Genomic DNA, 16,526 nt, shown 5'->3' with positions numbered 1-16,526 from the left:
TATAGTTCATACATTTTAAATATATTGTTTAATAAATGTTGATAATTGTATATAATAGTATAGTCACCATCACCATCAAAATGTAGAAAATAGGCTAGGCACAGTGGTTCATGCCTGTAATCTCAACACTTTGGAAAGCCGAGGTGGGAAGATCACTTGAGCCCAGGAATTCTAGATCAGCTTGGACAATATAGCGAGACCTGGTCTCTACCAAAAAGAAAAAAAAAGTAGGCTGGGCACAGTGGCTCACACCTGTAATCCCAGCACTTTGGGAGACCGAGGCGGGTGGATCACGAGGTCAGGAGATCAAGACCATCCTGGCTAACATGGTGAAACCCTGTCTCTACTAAAAAATACAAAAAATTAGCCGGGCGTGGTGGTGGTCGCCTGTAGTCCCAGCTTCTTGGGAGGCTGAGGCAGGAGAATGGTGTGAACCCGGGAACCAGAGCTTGCAGTGAGCAGAGATTGCACCTTAGCACTCCAGCATGGGGGACAGAGCAAGACTCTGTCTGGAAAAAAAAAAAAAAAAAAGGTAGCTGGGTGTGCTGGCATGTGTGTGTGGGCCCAGCTACTTAGGAGGCTGAGGCAGGAGGATCACTTGAGCGCAGGAGTTTGAGGAGTTTGTATTTGTAAAAATACAAAGAGAGTGAGACTCTGTCTTGTGCACCTGCACTCCAGCCAAGGTGACAGAGTGAGACTCTGTCTCAAAAAAAAAAAAAAAAAGAAGGGCATTGGGATTTATAATGTGCTGTTTAAAGTCTGAAGCTCGGCCAGGTGCTGTGGCTCACGCCTGTAATCCGAACACTTTGGAAGGCTGAGGCAGGTGGATCACCTGAGGTCAGGAGGAGTTCAAGACTAGCCTGGCCAACATGGTGAAACCCGATCTCTACAAAAATACAAGCAGACGTGATGGCAGGTGCTTGTAATCTCAGCTACCCAGTAGACTGGGGCAGGAGAATTGCTTGAACCTGAGAGGCGGAGGTTTCAGTGAGCCAAGATAGCGCCATTGCACTCCAGCCTGAACTACAGAGAGAGACTCCATTTCAAAAATAATAATAATAAAGTCTGAAGCTCCACTGATTACTCCTTTTATTGATTATTTGCAGCTGGTCTAACCAGTTACATATGTCTGGCTTAATTACATGGCCAGAGCAACATAAAAACCCTGCTGAGAACTTCTGATTTGAACTCTTCCAAAACCAGGATGGATTCCTCACATAGATCATGATAATTCAATCCAAAGGCATGTTGCAGTGCAGTCCACATATGCATAAGGACCATGGGGAGCTTGTATTTGGGAAGTTCTGAGATTCCTGATGTTTATCTACCCAGTCTTTCTCTTGCTGCCCTGTGTCGTTTGCCTTTAAATAAAAATCTTACGTGATTAGGCTCTGTGAAGCCTGGATAATCCTTTCAAATATTTGGTCTTGGAAAATTTTTGCATATATATGTGGAATCATACAATATGTAGTCTTTGGTGTTTGACTTCTTTGACTTAGTATAATGTTTTTGAGATTCACTTTGTTGTGAGTATTAATGTTTTGTTCCTTTTTATTGTTGAATTGTATTCCATGGTACAGACATACCACCGTTTTGTGTATCTCTTCACCAGTTGATGGACATTTGAGTTGCTTCCAGTTTTGGGCTATTATTAATAATGCTGCTAAGACCTTTTGGGCATATAATTTTGTGAGTACATGTTTTCTTTTCTTTTTTTTATTTTTTGATATGGAGTCTCATTCTCTTGCCCAGGCTGGAGTGCAATGGTGCAATCTCAGCTCACTGCAACCCCTGCCTCCCAGGTTCAAGCGATTCTTCTGCTGCAGCTTCCTGAGTAGCTGGGATTACAGGCACCCGCCACCATGCCTGGCTAATTTTTTTGTATTTTTAGTAGAAATGGGCTTTTGCCATGTTGACCAGGCTGGTCTCGAACTCCTGACCTCAGATGATCCACCCGCCTCGGCCTCCCAGAGTGCTAGGATTACAGGTGTGAACTGCTGTGCCCAGCCCATGTTTTCTTCTAGTAAATACTTAGGGGAAGAATTGCTAGGTCATATGGCAAATGTATGTTTAACTTTATAAGGTACTATCATACTGTTTTCCAAAGTGGATCTACCATTTTGCATTGCTGTCAGCAATGTATGAGAGGTCCAGTTGCTCCACATCTTTGCTAACACTTAGGATTATCAACCTTACACTTTATTCTACTGGGCCGGGTGGGGTGGCTCATGTCTGTAATCCTAGTACTTTGGGAGGCCGAGGTGGGCGGATCACTTAAGGTCAGGAGTTCAAGCCCAGCCTGGCCAACATGGTGAAACCCCGTCTTCACTAAAAATGCAAAAATTAGCCAGGTGTGGTGGCACATGCCTGTGATTCCAGCTACTTGGGAGACTAAGGCACGAGAATCGCTTGCACCCAGGAGGTAGAGGTTGCAGTGAGCTGGGATTGCACCACTGTATACTCCAGCCTGGGCAACAGAGGGAGACTCTGTCTCAAAAATAAATAATAAGTAATTATTATTATCCACATTCTAGTGGATGTGTCTTGATACCTCATTGTGGTCCTAATTTGCATTTCTCTAATGACTAGTGGTGCTATAAAATTAAATACAACTAAGAATTTAAAACATGTAAAAAGAACATGTGTGCAGTAAAACCATGTAAGAAAGAGAATGGTTATCACTGTGGGGGAAAGAATGGTTCTCACTATGGGATTCAGTATAATGGTTCTTACAGATAGGGGGATAGGATGGGGCTGGAGGGAACATAAAGTTAGATTATTGTTAAGGCTCTCGCTTTTATATTTGGTGCTTATTGCATTATTAAAAGCAGCTAAGTTAATAAAAAGTTATGTATAAAAATGTTATTCATGACAAAGTGATAAAAGTATGTTATAAACAAAGATTATGATTAATTCAATTTTGTACACCTGAGGTCTCCCTGAAAAAAGAGAAGGGGTTGGCTGGGCATGGTGGCTCATGCCTGTAATCTCAGTACTTTGGGAGGCCAAGGCAGGTGGATCAGCTGAGGTCAGGAGTTTGAGACCAGGCTGACCAACATGGCAAAACCCCTTCTCTACTAAAAATACAAACCAAAAAAAAAAAAAAAGCGTGCGCACGAGAGAAGCGGGTAGAGAAGCCCACAGAGAATAATAATGCAAAATATGGCTTAATGTAGGAGGGATCATATTGAGAGACCTGGAAGCTTAGCAGTATTGCCTCAGTCTTGTTCATGAGCTCCTCTTTCCTTGTGACTTGCAACAGTTCAACCATAGCAGAGGGTCAGGTATTGGGGCAGCTATGGGTCAATATAGATTGATAGCTTGGAGCTATGGTTTTCACGTTTTAGGAGTCACAGATCTGTTTGAGAGACTGGTAAAAGCTCTGGCCGTTCTCAGAAAACAAAGACAAAAAAAAAAAAAACACCATAGCATTTTACATAAGATTTCAGGGGCTTGGGTACTTCCTAAGGCCCATCTGTAAACCCCAAGTTTAAAACCTTTGGAATGCCGGGCGCGGTGGCTCACGCCTGTAATCCCAGCACTTTGGGAGGCCGAGGCGGGCGGATCACAAGGTCAGGAGATCGAGACCATGGTGAAACCCCGTCTCTACTAAAAACACACACAAAAAAAGTTAGCCGGGCGCGGTGGCGGGCGCCTGTAGTCCCAGCTACTCGGGAGGCTGAGGCAGGAGAATGGCGTGAACCCGGGAGGCGGAGCTTGCAGTGAGCCGAGATCGCGCCACTGCACTCCAGCCTGGGCGACAGAGCGAGGCTCCGCCTCAAAAAATAAAAAAAAAATAAAATAAAAATAAATAAATAAATAAAAACCTTTGGATTAGAAGATCTCAAATTTGAGGGTCTTTAGTGAAGGCAAGGGGGTCAAGCAGAGACCCCCCCAGTAACAAATCACCGCTCTCACCCCTGCCAATCTGCTCTTCTTCCCATCTGCATTCTTCATCTTCAAACTTAACACCACCCTTTGCCCTGCTGCCCATGCCAGAAACTGCAGCCATCCTTGACGCCGTGACAGTAATCACTGCTGTATATCGAATGTACCTGAACTAGGCCCATGTGAAAAAAGCATTGTTTTATTTACATCATTGTTTCCTACTTTCACAGAAACCCTAGGATATACTCTTTTTTGTTGTTGCCTATTTATTATTAAAACTTTGAAAGAGTTATTTGTTAATTTGAACATTTTCATCCATTTTGTGGCTTTTCTTGCACTATTTTTATGGTGTGTTTTTATTGCAGGGCAGGCAAGCCTCAAAACTGGGGCTTAGCCTGGGAGAAAGCCAGGGAAGAATTCAAGGGCAAGCTAGTGGTGTTAGACAGCAATCTTTTATTGAACAGTACTGCTCCTTGCAGAGTAAGGCTAACTTATAGGCAGCAAATGCAGAGTCAGCTGATACACTCTTTTTAGTCCCATTTTATAGAGAAGGAAACAAGCTTAGATTGCTTAAGTAACTCAAAAAGTTACAATCTGAAATTTCTTTTTCCTTTTTTTTAAGACAGGATCTGGCTCTCACCAGGGTGGAGTGCCGTGGCATGATCTTGGTTCACTGCAACCTCCGCCTCCCAGGCTCAAGTGATCCTCCTGCCTCAGCCTCCTGAGTAGCTGGGACTACAGGCACGTGCCACCGTGCCTGGCTAAGTTTTGTATTTTTAGTAGAGATGGGGTTTCACCATGTTGCCCAGGCTGGTCTTGAATTCTTGAGCTCAAGTGATCTGCCTGCCTTGACCTCCCAAAATGCTAGGGTTACAGGCATGAGCCACTGCGCCCAGCCGCAATCTGAAATTTCTTTCTTGAAATGTTGCTTATATTTCTCCCCTTCCTAGCATTCCTGCCTTAGGTAGGGCCTTATCAATTCTCACTGATCAATGGCAGTAGCCTCAAAACTCATTTCTATTACTCTAATCAGCCCTAAATTTTTCGATTCTTCCCCATCCTCTCATGCCACTCCTTATCTATTGTGTGATCGTCGATCACAATAATTCCTCCCATTCTGTCCCAGTACAATGTGACTTTGCTATTTCTATCAGTAAGAGATGGAGTCTGTTTCCCCACCTCTTGAATCTGGGCCAGTCTTATGATTTGTTTTGACCAATAAATCCCTTCTGGTGCAAGGGATGCTGTGCAACTTCTGCGTGTAGGCCTCAAGAAGCCTTGCAACTTCCATGCTCATTTTGGAGCTCTTCTGCTGCTCTGTGAAGAAGCCTGGACCAACCTGCTGGAGACATGTGCTGGAAGCTGTCTTAGACCTCCCAAGCTCAGTTAAACAGTTAGGTGACCCAAACAGCATGAGTGACCCCAGCCAAGACCAACCTAAATCGCTGACCCCCAGAATTGTGAACAAATAAAGTAGTGGTTGTTTTAAGCCAGTAAGTTTTGGAAATGGTTAAGTAAATTTAAATAAAATTTTAACATGTCATTTGTGTTAATAAGTAACACAAATCTGAGTGTCATTCATCTGCTTATAATTCTGTGTTCTTTAGGCTGGGTATGGTGGCTTATGCCTGTAATCCCAGCACTTTTGGATGCCAAGGCCAGCAGGGTCGCTTGAGACCAGAAGTTTGAGACCAGCCTGAGCAACATAGCGAGAACCCGTTTTTACAGAAAGATCCTTTGTTCTCTCTGCATTGCCAACGGGATCAAGTCCAGACTCTTGCCCTGATCCCTGGTTGTTGATGCTGTTTCATCTGTGTCTCTGTCATGCCCTACTGCTCCCCTTTCACACAAATTCTTTGTCTATCCATGCATAACATACGCCAATGCTTCTGTGGCAGGACAAATTGTCTCCTCTATCTAAATGCCTTTTCCCTTGTGCTTTCTTGCTAGCTCAGATTTCCACCCCTCTGGAAGCTTTCTCTAATCCTTCTAACGCTGAGTTGATCCTCTTCTGTGCTCCCCAACCCTCTCTATAATACAATGAATATAGCACTTTCCATGGCCACTTTTTCTTCTTTACCCATCCCCAAACTAGGAATTGTTAGTGACAGTAAGCTGGTATTTATTTTTGCATCCCTAACCCCCAAGTACCAACATGCTTAGTACCTATTTGGTAGTTAATATACATTTGAGTACCTCCTATGTGCTAAGCTTAATTGTAGATACTAGAGTGAGTGGTGAACAGAGCAGAAAAAAGTCCTTGTTCTCATGGGATGTACAATCTAGTGGGCAAGATAGACAAGTAATTACAAGTAAATTATAAGCAATTACAATTAGTTATAAATAAATTATGAGGGAGCCAAGTACTGAGAGAAATGTAATGTGCATATACCTGAGGGACCTATCCTTGCCTGGAGGAAGAGATGTTTAAACAGAGCTGAAGATAAAGAGGAGTTAAATCAGTGAGGCAGAGGAGGATGTTGGGAGTGCTCTAGCAGAGGGAACAGTTTGTGTGAATGTGAAATTGGGAAAGAGGATATTCTAGATTCTGAAAGAGGTCCAATATCCTACAGTGTAGGGAGAGAGGAATGCTTGTGAAACACAAGGCTGGAGAAGCAGGCAGAAGCTAACCTACAACAGGGCCTTCTGGGCCACTTGAAGGAATAGGTATTCTATCCTGAGTAACTGGAAGCCATTGTGGGAGTTTTAAGCTGGAAAATGATCTGATCAGATTTCATGGGCCCCCCAGTGGGAATATGATTATCAGAATTTACTGAATGAGGAAGTTAAATAGCTGGCTCTACAGAAATTGCTTCTGAAAGTTGGTCCTGTCCTTAAGCTTACTCAACCTTATCTCTCTGAGTAAATGGGAACTCTTGAGCTCCAACCTGTTTAGACCATATTTTGAGGTGACACTTTAGGAGGTGTACTGGCTGAAGAGGGTGACCAGGAAGGAGAGGAAACTGAAAGTCTCATTCTGGGGAGAACTGGGGGAATTGGGAGTATTTCGCCAGGAGAAAGACAGACTTAAAGAATAGAGGTGCTGTCTCCAACTAGGATTGTTCTGAGGCAGGAGAAGCAGATGTGTTTTGAGTATCCCCAGGGGCAGAGCTGGGACCAGCAGAAGGAAGTTGTAGTGAGCCAGATTATAGGTTAGCATATGAAACCTTTCAATGAGTGTTTTCTGAATTATGGCTCACAACCATGATTCATTAGCGGTCATGAAGTCGATTTGTGGGTATGGTAAGCCTTAAGACTTCTCACAAATACCTAGTTACTTCTTTTTTTTTTTTTTTTTTTTTTTTGAGACGGAGTCTCGCTCTGCCGCCCAGGCTGGAGTGCTGTGGCCGGATCTCAGCTCACTGCAAGCTCCGCCTCCCGGGTTTACGCCATTCTCCTGCCTCAGCCTCCCGAGTAGCTGGGACTACAGGTGCCCGCCACCTCGCCCGGCTAGTTTTTTTGTATTTTTTTCTTTTTAGTAGAGACGGGGTTTCACCCTGTTAGCCAGGATGACCTAGTTACTACTTCTCTTGGACACGTGGTAGGCTTGCCTTCCCCACTCCCTCTGCAGGTAGGCATAGTCACGTGACTTGCTTTAGCCAATGAAATGTGCACAGAGGTAGGTGTCTCTCTTTATTTTTTTTCCAGTTCATATTACTTTTGATGATGAAACAAGAACCAATTCTCAGATCCAGTATACTAGCTTCGAGAATTGATGTAATGGAAATTTTCCAAAATTATTCTTTTTTTTTTTTTTTTTTTTTTTGAGGACAGAAGTCTCGCTTGTCGCCCCAGGCTGGAGTGTACGAGTGGGCGGATCTCAGTCAGCTGCAAAGCTCGACCCTCCCGGGTTTAAGCCTTCTCCTGCCTCCAGACTCCCGAGTGCTGGGGTACAGGCGCCCCCCACCGCCACCACATGCCCGGCTACGTTTTTTGTATTTTTTTTAGTTAGGACGAAGGTTTCACGTGTTAGCAGGAGAAGGTCTCATTCTGACTGTGAATCCGCCGTCTTAGGCTCCCAAAGTCTGGGATTACAGGTTGGCAATGCGCCGGCATCAAATATTCTTAAGTCCAAAAATAAGTAACTATGCCATGGTAAAAAGGGAAAAATCCCACCCCCACCTAATCAAAGAAAAGGTATCCTATGTATGTTTCCATGGGAATGAGTTTAAGCATTCTCAAATTTTTTCTGGCCAGTTATCCACCACTTCTCCAATGGATTCATTCAGTCTCTTGGGGAACCGTGTAGACTAATGATAGCATCTGGGACACATAGACAGATCAACTTCATGGTGGACATTGTTATTATAAAAAATACTCAGGTCTTGAGAATTCCTGTGCTGAAGGATCTCAAAATGCTTTATAAAAAGCATTAGTCATGCCTCAAAACTGCCCTTTGAGGTAGGTCGGTATTATTATCCCCATTTTAACAGAAGAAAATTGAGGCATATTAGAGTTAAGTGACTTGTCCAGGGTCACATAACAAGTCAGTGGCACAGTGGTAGGAGAGGCTCTGTCCTTAACCACCAGCATAACATTGCCACCTTGATTTTTTTTTTTTTTTCTTGAGACAAAATTTTCTTCTGTTGCCCAGGCTGGAGTGCAGTGGTCCGATCTTGGCTCACTGCCTCCCAGGTTCAAGCAATTATCCTGCCTCAGCATTTCGAGTAACTGGGATTACAGTCACCTGCCACCACGCCTGGCTAATTTTTTTTCTTTTTTTTTTTTTGAGACAGAGTCTTGCTCTGTCACCCAGGCTGGAGTGCTGTGGTGCAATCTCGGCTCACTGCAAGCTCTGGTTCCCAGGTTCACACCATTCTCCTGCCTCAGCCTCCCAAGAAGCTGGGACTACAGGCGCCCACCACCACACCCGGCATGCAGTGTTCACTGCATGTTCATGGTGCGAGGAATAAGGTGGTGTAGGACCCAGTGCTTGCTCTGAGGAGAGTCCAGACAGACACAGGAACAGATGATTCAATACTGTATGATAAATCCTTGCACCAGGGAACACAGGCAGCTTTGAGAGCATAGAGAAGTGGCCCTGATCCAGATGAGGGAATTCTGGGAAGTCTTCCCAGAGAAAAGCATACTTCTGCTGAGACAGGAAGGTCAAGTAAACCAAGACACAATGATGAAATAGCTGCAAGGCAAAACACGAAAAAGAAAAAATATCAACTATAATCTTTTTTTTTGAGACAGAGTTTCACTCTTGTTGCCCAGGCTGGGGTGCAGTAGTGTAATCTCAGCTCACTGCAACCTCCACTTCCCGGGTTCAAGAAATTCTTGTGCCTCAGCCTCCTGAGTAGCTGGGATTACAGGCACGTGAAACCACGCCTGGCTAATTTTTGTATTTTTAGATGAGATGGGTTTTCACCATGTTGGCCAGGCTGGTCTCAAACTCCTGACCTGAAGTGATCCACCGCCTTGGCCTCCCAAAGTATTGAGATTACAGGTGTGAGCCACCACACCCAACTAGAGCTCTTTAAATAATAATAGACTTACCTTAGGATTTGATTTGCATACAACCTACCAAGAATATATTCTCTGTGAAATATGACATCAATGTGTGATAATGACCTAAGATTGCTTCTCAAGATGAGAGATGTGCTTTTCTGCACGTCTGGTTTTCAAAAACTGGTTTGCCACCCACGAGATGTTTTCTCCCACACCAACTTGGATAGAAGAGCTTATGGCAGACAAGCTGACTCAACACTCAGACTGATGTCATCAGATCAAAGTGAAAGATATATGTTGCTCTCATGATCCAAATAAAAATGTTTTCCTAATAAAATTGCCATTGCTGTGAATCAGTTTTAGTCACATTTTTATTTTATTTAATGATATAGTCCTTGCTACATGTCAGGCACTGTTCTAAGCACTTCCCTAACATTAAGTCATTTAATTCCCATGGCAACCAATGGGGTAGTACAACATCCCCATTTTATAGATGAGGAAATTCAGGTACCGAATGGTAAAGAAACTAACCACACAGTTTCAAATACATTATAGGAGGGAGACAGAATGTATTTCATGTGTATCCAAAGAAGGCATGGGTGAAAACAGGTTAAGGAAAACAGATTGAAGGTGAGGTATGGCTGGTGGGTTTCCAAGTTAATGATCGGGAACCTTTAATAATGATTCCATAGTCTAGTTGTAGGTGTCCATGTTACAGAGGCAGCAGGGTTTTTTAAAAAAATTTTTATTTTTAAAAATAGAGACAGGGTCTCCCAATGTTGCCCAGACTGGTCTGGTTGCCCAAACTCCTGGGCTCAGTGGATCCTCCTGCCTCGACCTCCCAAAGTGCTAGGATTACAGGTGTGAGCCACCATGCCTGGCCATAGCAAAGATTTTTTTTTTTTTTTTTTTTTTTTTTTTTTTTTTTTTTTTGAGATGGAGTTTCTCTCTGTTCAGGCCAGAATTCAGTGGTGCAATCTTGGCTCACCACAATCTGCCTCCCTGGTTCAAGGGATCCTCCTGCCTCAACCTCCTGAGTAGCTGGGACTATAGGTGTGTGTCACCACACCCAGCTAATTTTTGCATTTTTAGTAGAGACGGGGTTTCAATATGTTGAACAGGCTGGTCTTGAACTCCAGACCTCAAGTGATCTTCCCGCCTTGACCTCCCAAAATGTTGGGATTACAGGCATGAACCACTGCGCCTGGCCAAGGGATTTTGAGTCTTGAAGATCCAGGTTTGATTCATAGTTGGGCCTTCCACTGACTGTGTAGCACTGAGCAAGTGACTGGTTGTCTGTAAGGCCTCGGTTACTTATCTGTACAATGAAGATCAGGAGGTGTATCAGTTAACTATTGCTTTGTAATGAACCAACCCTCAAAGGGGTGGTTTAAACAACCATTTATTATTCTCTGAGTCTATGGTTTGGTGGGTGTTTCTGCTGACCTACGTTGGCTTGGCAAGACTCACTCATGTATCTGCAGTCAGGTGGCTCTGCTCATCTTGGCTGTCTCACCGTGTAAGGGCCTGACCAAGGGCAAATGGGCTAAGCAGGCTTTTCTCCACATGATTTCTAGTCCTCCAGCAGGCTAGCTTGGGCTTTTTCTCATGGCAGTGGCAGGGTTCCAGGAGAGAGAGACAAAATAGTTCTCTTACAGCCTGGGCTAAGAAGTAGCACAAAATTCCTTCCACTACTTTCCATTAGTTAAAGTAAATCACAAAGATTTGCATGGGTAGGGAAATAGACCCTACTCCTGGAGAGAGGAGTTGCAAAATCACTTTGCAGAAAGCACAGATACAAGGGGTCCTGGATTATTGGGGTCATTTATGTAATCAACTTAGCACAGGAGACAAACTCTCCCCAAACTCAGAGGAGGGTTTAGGGGTTGGTAGGGAGCCAAGATATCTGCATTCAAAGTCCTGACAATGCTTTGTAAATTGTCAGCACCCCAGGCAGTGCTTCTGAGTGTGGAATCCTCCCTCCTATGTGGGGCTGTGAGTTCCTGCCTTAGTCCAGTCATGTGGCAATATCAAAATACCTGAGAAGGGCCGGGTGCAGTGGCTCACACCTGTAATCCCAGCACTTTTGGAGGCCGAGGTGGGCAGATCACGAGGTCAAGAGATCTAGACCATCCTGGCCAACGTGGTGAAACCCTGTCTCTACTAAAAATACGAAAATTAGCTGGGTGTGGTGGCGTGCGCCCATAGTCCCAGCTACTTGGGAGGCTGAGGCAGGAGAATCGCTTGAACTCGGGAGGCAGAGGTTGCAGTGAGCTGAGATTGCACCACTGCACTCCAGCCTGGGCAACCAAGTGAGACTTTGTCTCAAAAATAAACAACAAACAAACAAACATACAAACAAAAACAACTTGAGAATGGGTAATTTATAAAGAGTAGAACATTTATTTCTTACAGTTCTAGAGGCTGGGAGGTCTAAGGTCAAGGCGCTGGCAGATTTGGTGTCTGGGGACAGCTTGCTTGTTGCTTTATAGATGGTGCCTTATGGTTGAGTCGTCCCATGGCAGAACAGAAGGGGAAAGGGGCTGTGAACAGCTACCTCATACCTCTTTTATACGGTCTTTAATCCTATTCATGAGGCGAGGGCCCATTTGACCTAATCACCTCCCCCAAAAGCTCCACCTTCTAATACCATTACCTTGGTGATCAGGTTTCAGTATGAATTTTGAGGGACACATACACTCAAATCATAGCAGTTCCTTAGAGCAGGACTGCATCCTCCACTTTAGTAGGCCCCTGGGAAAGGCTCACAGAAGAGAAAGGAAATGGAGAAGCAGAGCATTTGCTGCTCCCACCCCTGGAACAAAGACAGACTTCACAGCCCCTGGAATCTGAGAAGCTCCCTTCCCTTCTTCTCTCCCTTGGACAGCCCTGCCCCCACCTCAGAGGGTGCCAGGGAAGGTATTACTTGTCTTCCCACGCAACAGCTGAAGACATATAAGAATAACTTACCGTCACCAGGTGACTGCGGATGCTGGCAGGGAAACTTACCAGGGTCTGCTAGAGGGGCTGTGGGCAGGAGTAACTCTTCCATGAATGACCTGACGGCAGGTTATGGCTCACAGAATGATGTGGTGTTGCCTTCTGGAAAACACAGGTGGAACCCTGGAAACCCACGCCCATTGGATCTTTGAATCCACCTGCTCTTCTAGTCCATGACCTCAGCTTCCAGCTTGCCTCTCCCAACCCTCCTCCATACTGCCTTCCCAAAATACTGGTTGGATTGCATACATCTCTGCTTAAAATAAAGTGAGCTAGTATTTACTGAACACTTACAGTGCTGTTCCAAGCTCTTTGCTTGGATTAACTTGCTTAGTGTTCACAGCAATTCTGTGAGATAGTCACCAGTGTTATCCCCGTTTTACAGATAAGGAAACTGAGGAACAAGAGGTTAAAGTGGCTTACTCCAGGTTACACAGTAAGTGGCAGAGTTAGGATTTGAACTCAGGCAGTCTGGTTCCTGAGCGTGCGATTCTTAAGCCACAAAACCCTTCTCTGTAGGTCTCTATTTTTCTAATAAGTAATAACAACAACAATAATAATAATGATCAACATGCATGGATTTTTACTATACATATGCTAGGCCCTGTTCTGGCTGTGTTACATGTATTAACTCATTTGATTTTTATAATAGTACTAGAGTATTTGCTGTGTGTGGGGGGGGTACTATTATTACCATTATTTGACAGGTAAGGAAATGGGGACACAGAGAGTCACACAACAAGGATGGGTTACTAGCCAGCCCTACTCTACAGCCAAGCTCTAAAACACTTGCTCTAAAGCATATGCCATCTTGCTTCCCCCAAAGACTGTCCCCAACACAGTCCAAGGGCCCAGAATCCATGGCCCTCTGGGTTATGCAGCATGATCTCTGCATTTCCACCAAAGCCTGTCTTGATCTATGCACATCTTTTTTCTTCCCACTCAGGCCAGATTTTCAGTCTAGTGTTTGTTGAAATTTCCCTAGCACACAGCATATAGTAGCAGGGGTCAGTGGATGCCGGTTGAATTGAACCACTGGATGGCAGAAGGGTCTCTGGATCCTCTCTCACAGGAACAAAGTGGCCACTCACTGTGACTTGAACATTAGAATCAGCCCAAACCCACTCCTAACCCCTAGACCCTTTTTGTAAATTGAATCATATTTAATATGCCTCCAGGGAGCTTTCTGCTTAGAGAAGCCATCATTTCAGCAAACACAAGTGAATGCTTTGTAACTGGAATCCCGAAAGTAGCAAATCTTGGCCCTACTCACAACACATTACAAACTTGGTAATTAAGCCTCAGGAATGGCCAGTGTTTCCCTAGGACTATATATTATTTTCCCTTTGAGAAGGAGAGAGGGTCTGGAAAAATGCTTCTCGTTTTGCAAAAGGAAGAACTGAGTTACCCAAAGTCATCCAACCAATGAAGGGTGAGTTGAGGGCTAGAATCCCATTCTTGTTAAAGTAAATCACAAAGATTTGCATGGGTAGGGAAATAGACTCTACTCCTGAAGAGAGGAGTTGCAAAATCACTTTGCAGAAAGCACAGATACAAGGGGTCCTGGATTATTAGGGTCATTTATGTAATCAACTTAGCACAGGAGACAAACTCTCCCCAAACTCAGAGGAGGGTTTAGGGGTTGGTAGGGAGCCAAGATATCTGCATTCAAAGTCCTGACAATGCTTTGTAAATTGTCAGCACCCCAGGCAGTGCTTCTGAGTGTGGAATCCTCCCTCCTATGTGGGGCTGTGAGTTCCTGCCTTAGTCCAGTCATGTGGCAATATCAAAATACTTGAGAAGGGCCGGGTGCCCTTCATTAATCCCAATGAAGGGTGAGGTGACCTCATAAGAACCACTTCAGATTGCTGTTTCTATCATCAGCACCTGTCAGCTCTCTTTTTCTAGGGAAACTGAGGTCTAGGGACTTGAAACTTGTAAAGGGTCATCAGTGCTGAGTAGGAACAGAGGCCCTCCATCCTCACTGAAGACAGAAACACAAGGATTTGGGACCTTGCTTAACTTACTCAGGAGGCTGACTCAAGGCCCTCAGGCTGGGATTCTTACAGTAACAACCAAGTCTCTCCATAGGTGGGCCTTTCACTGCATTCATAATCCTTTATGGAGGGCCTACTAAGTGCCAGGCAGTGTTGTTAACAATCCTGAAAGGTAGGCATCATAACCAGCCCCCTTAGACAAGTAAAGGCATAGATTCAGAGAGGTAAAAACAACCAGGATCCAGGACTGCAGCCCCTCCCCATGTTTCAGGAGACAGCGTTTCCTGGCGCAAAGCACTTACCTGTGCCCCATCATACTTTAAGTAAAAAAGTCAGGACAAATGGGGCCACTATGCAATGAAAAAAGCTACTTGTCAACCCAAAGACACACACACTCTCTAAACTTTTACAACTCATTTCCAGGGGCAGTAATGATGGTGCTGATGGATGGGGAAGAGCTCTGGCTTCTGGCTTCCCAGTGGAATCCCCATCCACTCAGTCACCTGTGTGACCCACAAAAGTTACTTTATTTTTATTTTTTAAATACCTAATTTATAAACCTCAGTTCTATGGGACACAAGTTATTTAATGCCATTTGTCTTCAGTTACCTCATCAGTAATATGAGCATAAAAATGCTTTTCTTTTTTTGAGACACAGTCTCACTCTGTTGCCCAGGCTGGAGTGCAGTGGTGTGATCTCAGCTCACTGCAACCTCCACCTCCCAGGTTTAAGCGATTCTCCTGCCTCAGCCTCCCAAGTAGCTGGGATTACAGGCACAAGCCACCATGCCCAGCTAATTTTTGTATTTTTTGTAGAGATGGGGTTTCACCATGTTGGTCAGGCTGATCTTGAACTCCTGACCTCAGGTGATCCGCCTGTCTTGGCCTCCAAAAGTACTAGAATTACCAGGTGTGAGCCACTGTGCTCGGCCAAAAATGCTTTTCTCATAAAGTTTTTGGGAGAACAACTGAGATAAAGCATGTAAAGTTCTGTGAGAGAGACCAGGACAGCAGTAGGGAGGCTGTGTGTGTGTGTCTGTGTCCGTGTAATTCATTCCCCTTTGAAGGGGGCCAGGTCCCCAGACTCCCCCCTGGTCTGGCATTCCTTCTGCTTCTTGGATGTAAAATGCAGAAGTGCCCAGGACTTTTGCTTCTTGGAGGTAAAATCCAGAAGTGCCCAGGACTGGCACAGGGTGACCCTGGGGAGGCCAGTCTGCAGGAAGTGGCTGAGCCAAAGGACAAATAATAGGTGGATTGGGCTGTGACGAAGAGCCCAGGGCAAGAGACCCGGGGTCCCGGGTTTGGGAAAAAGGAGGGGCAGGGGGTGGATACCCCAGAGACTCTTCTTGTGTCTGTCCTGGGCTGATACACCAGAAGCCCTGTGCTGGGGAGAGGTGGGCGCCCTGTGGTGCATGACCAGCCTCCTGGTTCTCCAGGAAAGATGCTGCTACAGGGTTTCTGGAGGTTAAAGAGGTCCGTGAACCCAATCTGTCGCTGCTCCCAGTCTTGTTGACTGGTGTTATAAATAAAGTTCTGGTGCCACAAAATAAATAGCACTTGCATATAAAATTTTCTTTTTTTTTTCTTCTCAGCAAGGCAATTTACTTCAGGTCAGGAGTACTGAATACTCCTTGTGTCTTTTTCCCTCAATTACCAGGAGGAACCATCTATGGTCCTGTCCTGAAGGGAGTTCCTGGTAGGTCTGGTCAGACCTTTGTATGGTAATTAATTAAGATTTAGATCCCCTGTTAGGAAACCTGCTGGGTTAAGAGAATTTTCAGTGGTTAATGTTAAATCATTTTTTTTTCTAACAGAATAGCCTCATACTTGAAGGTTCTAGAGTCAGTAAGCTACCTTTTACTTTATTTATTTATTTATTTGACTTAGGATAGTTCTGACCTGATGAGGTGTGCTCACAGTGAGGTTTCCTCTAAAAGTTATTTTTCTACTTTCTTCTGTTGGCAAAGCAGTTGCTGCTACAGATTGAATGCATTTGGGCCATCTGTGGATTACTGGGTTAAGGAGTTTTGATTAGGGAGGTTATGGGTTGTCAGTGGCCTCAGTGTTTTTGGGCTACACCCTTGTTTACACTGACAACAAGGTGGTATTGGAGTGTTATAGGGTCATGGAGAAGACCTTCAATTATCAATTATATGTTTTAAATTTACCCTGGCTTTTAAAGGAATA

The sequence above is a fragment of the Rhinopithecus bieti genome, unplaced genomic scaffold (assembly GCF_001698545.2).
Source record: "Rhinopithecus bieti isolate Rb0 unplaced genomic scaffold, ASM169854v2 scaffold_12155, whole genome shotgun sequence".
NCBI classification, from domain to species: Eukaryota; Metazoa; Chordata; class Mammalia; order Primates; family Cercopithecidae; genus Rhinopithecus; species Rhinopithecus bieti.
This window is presented reverse-complemented; position numbering follows the sequence as displayed.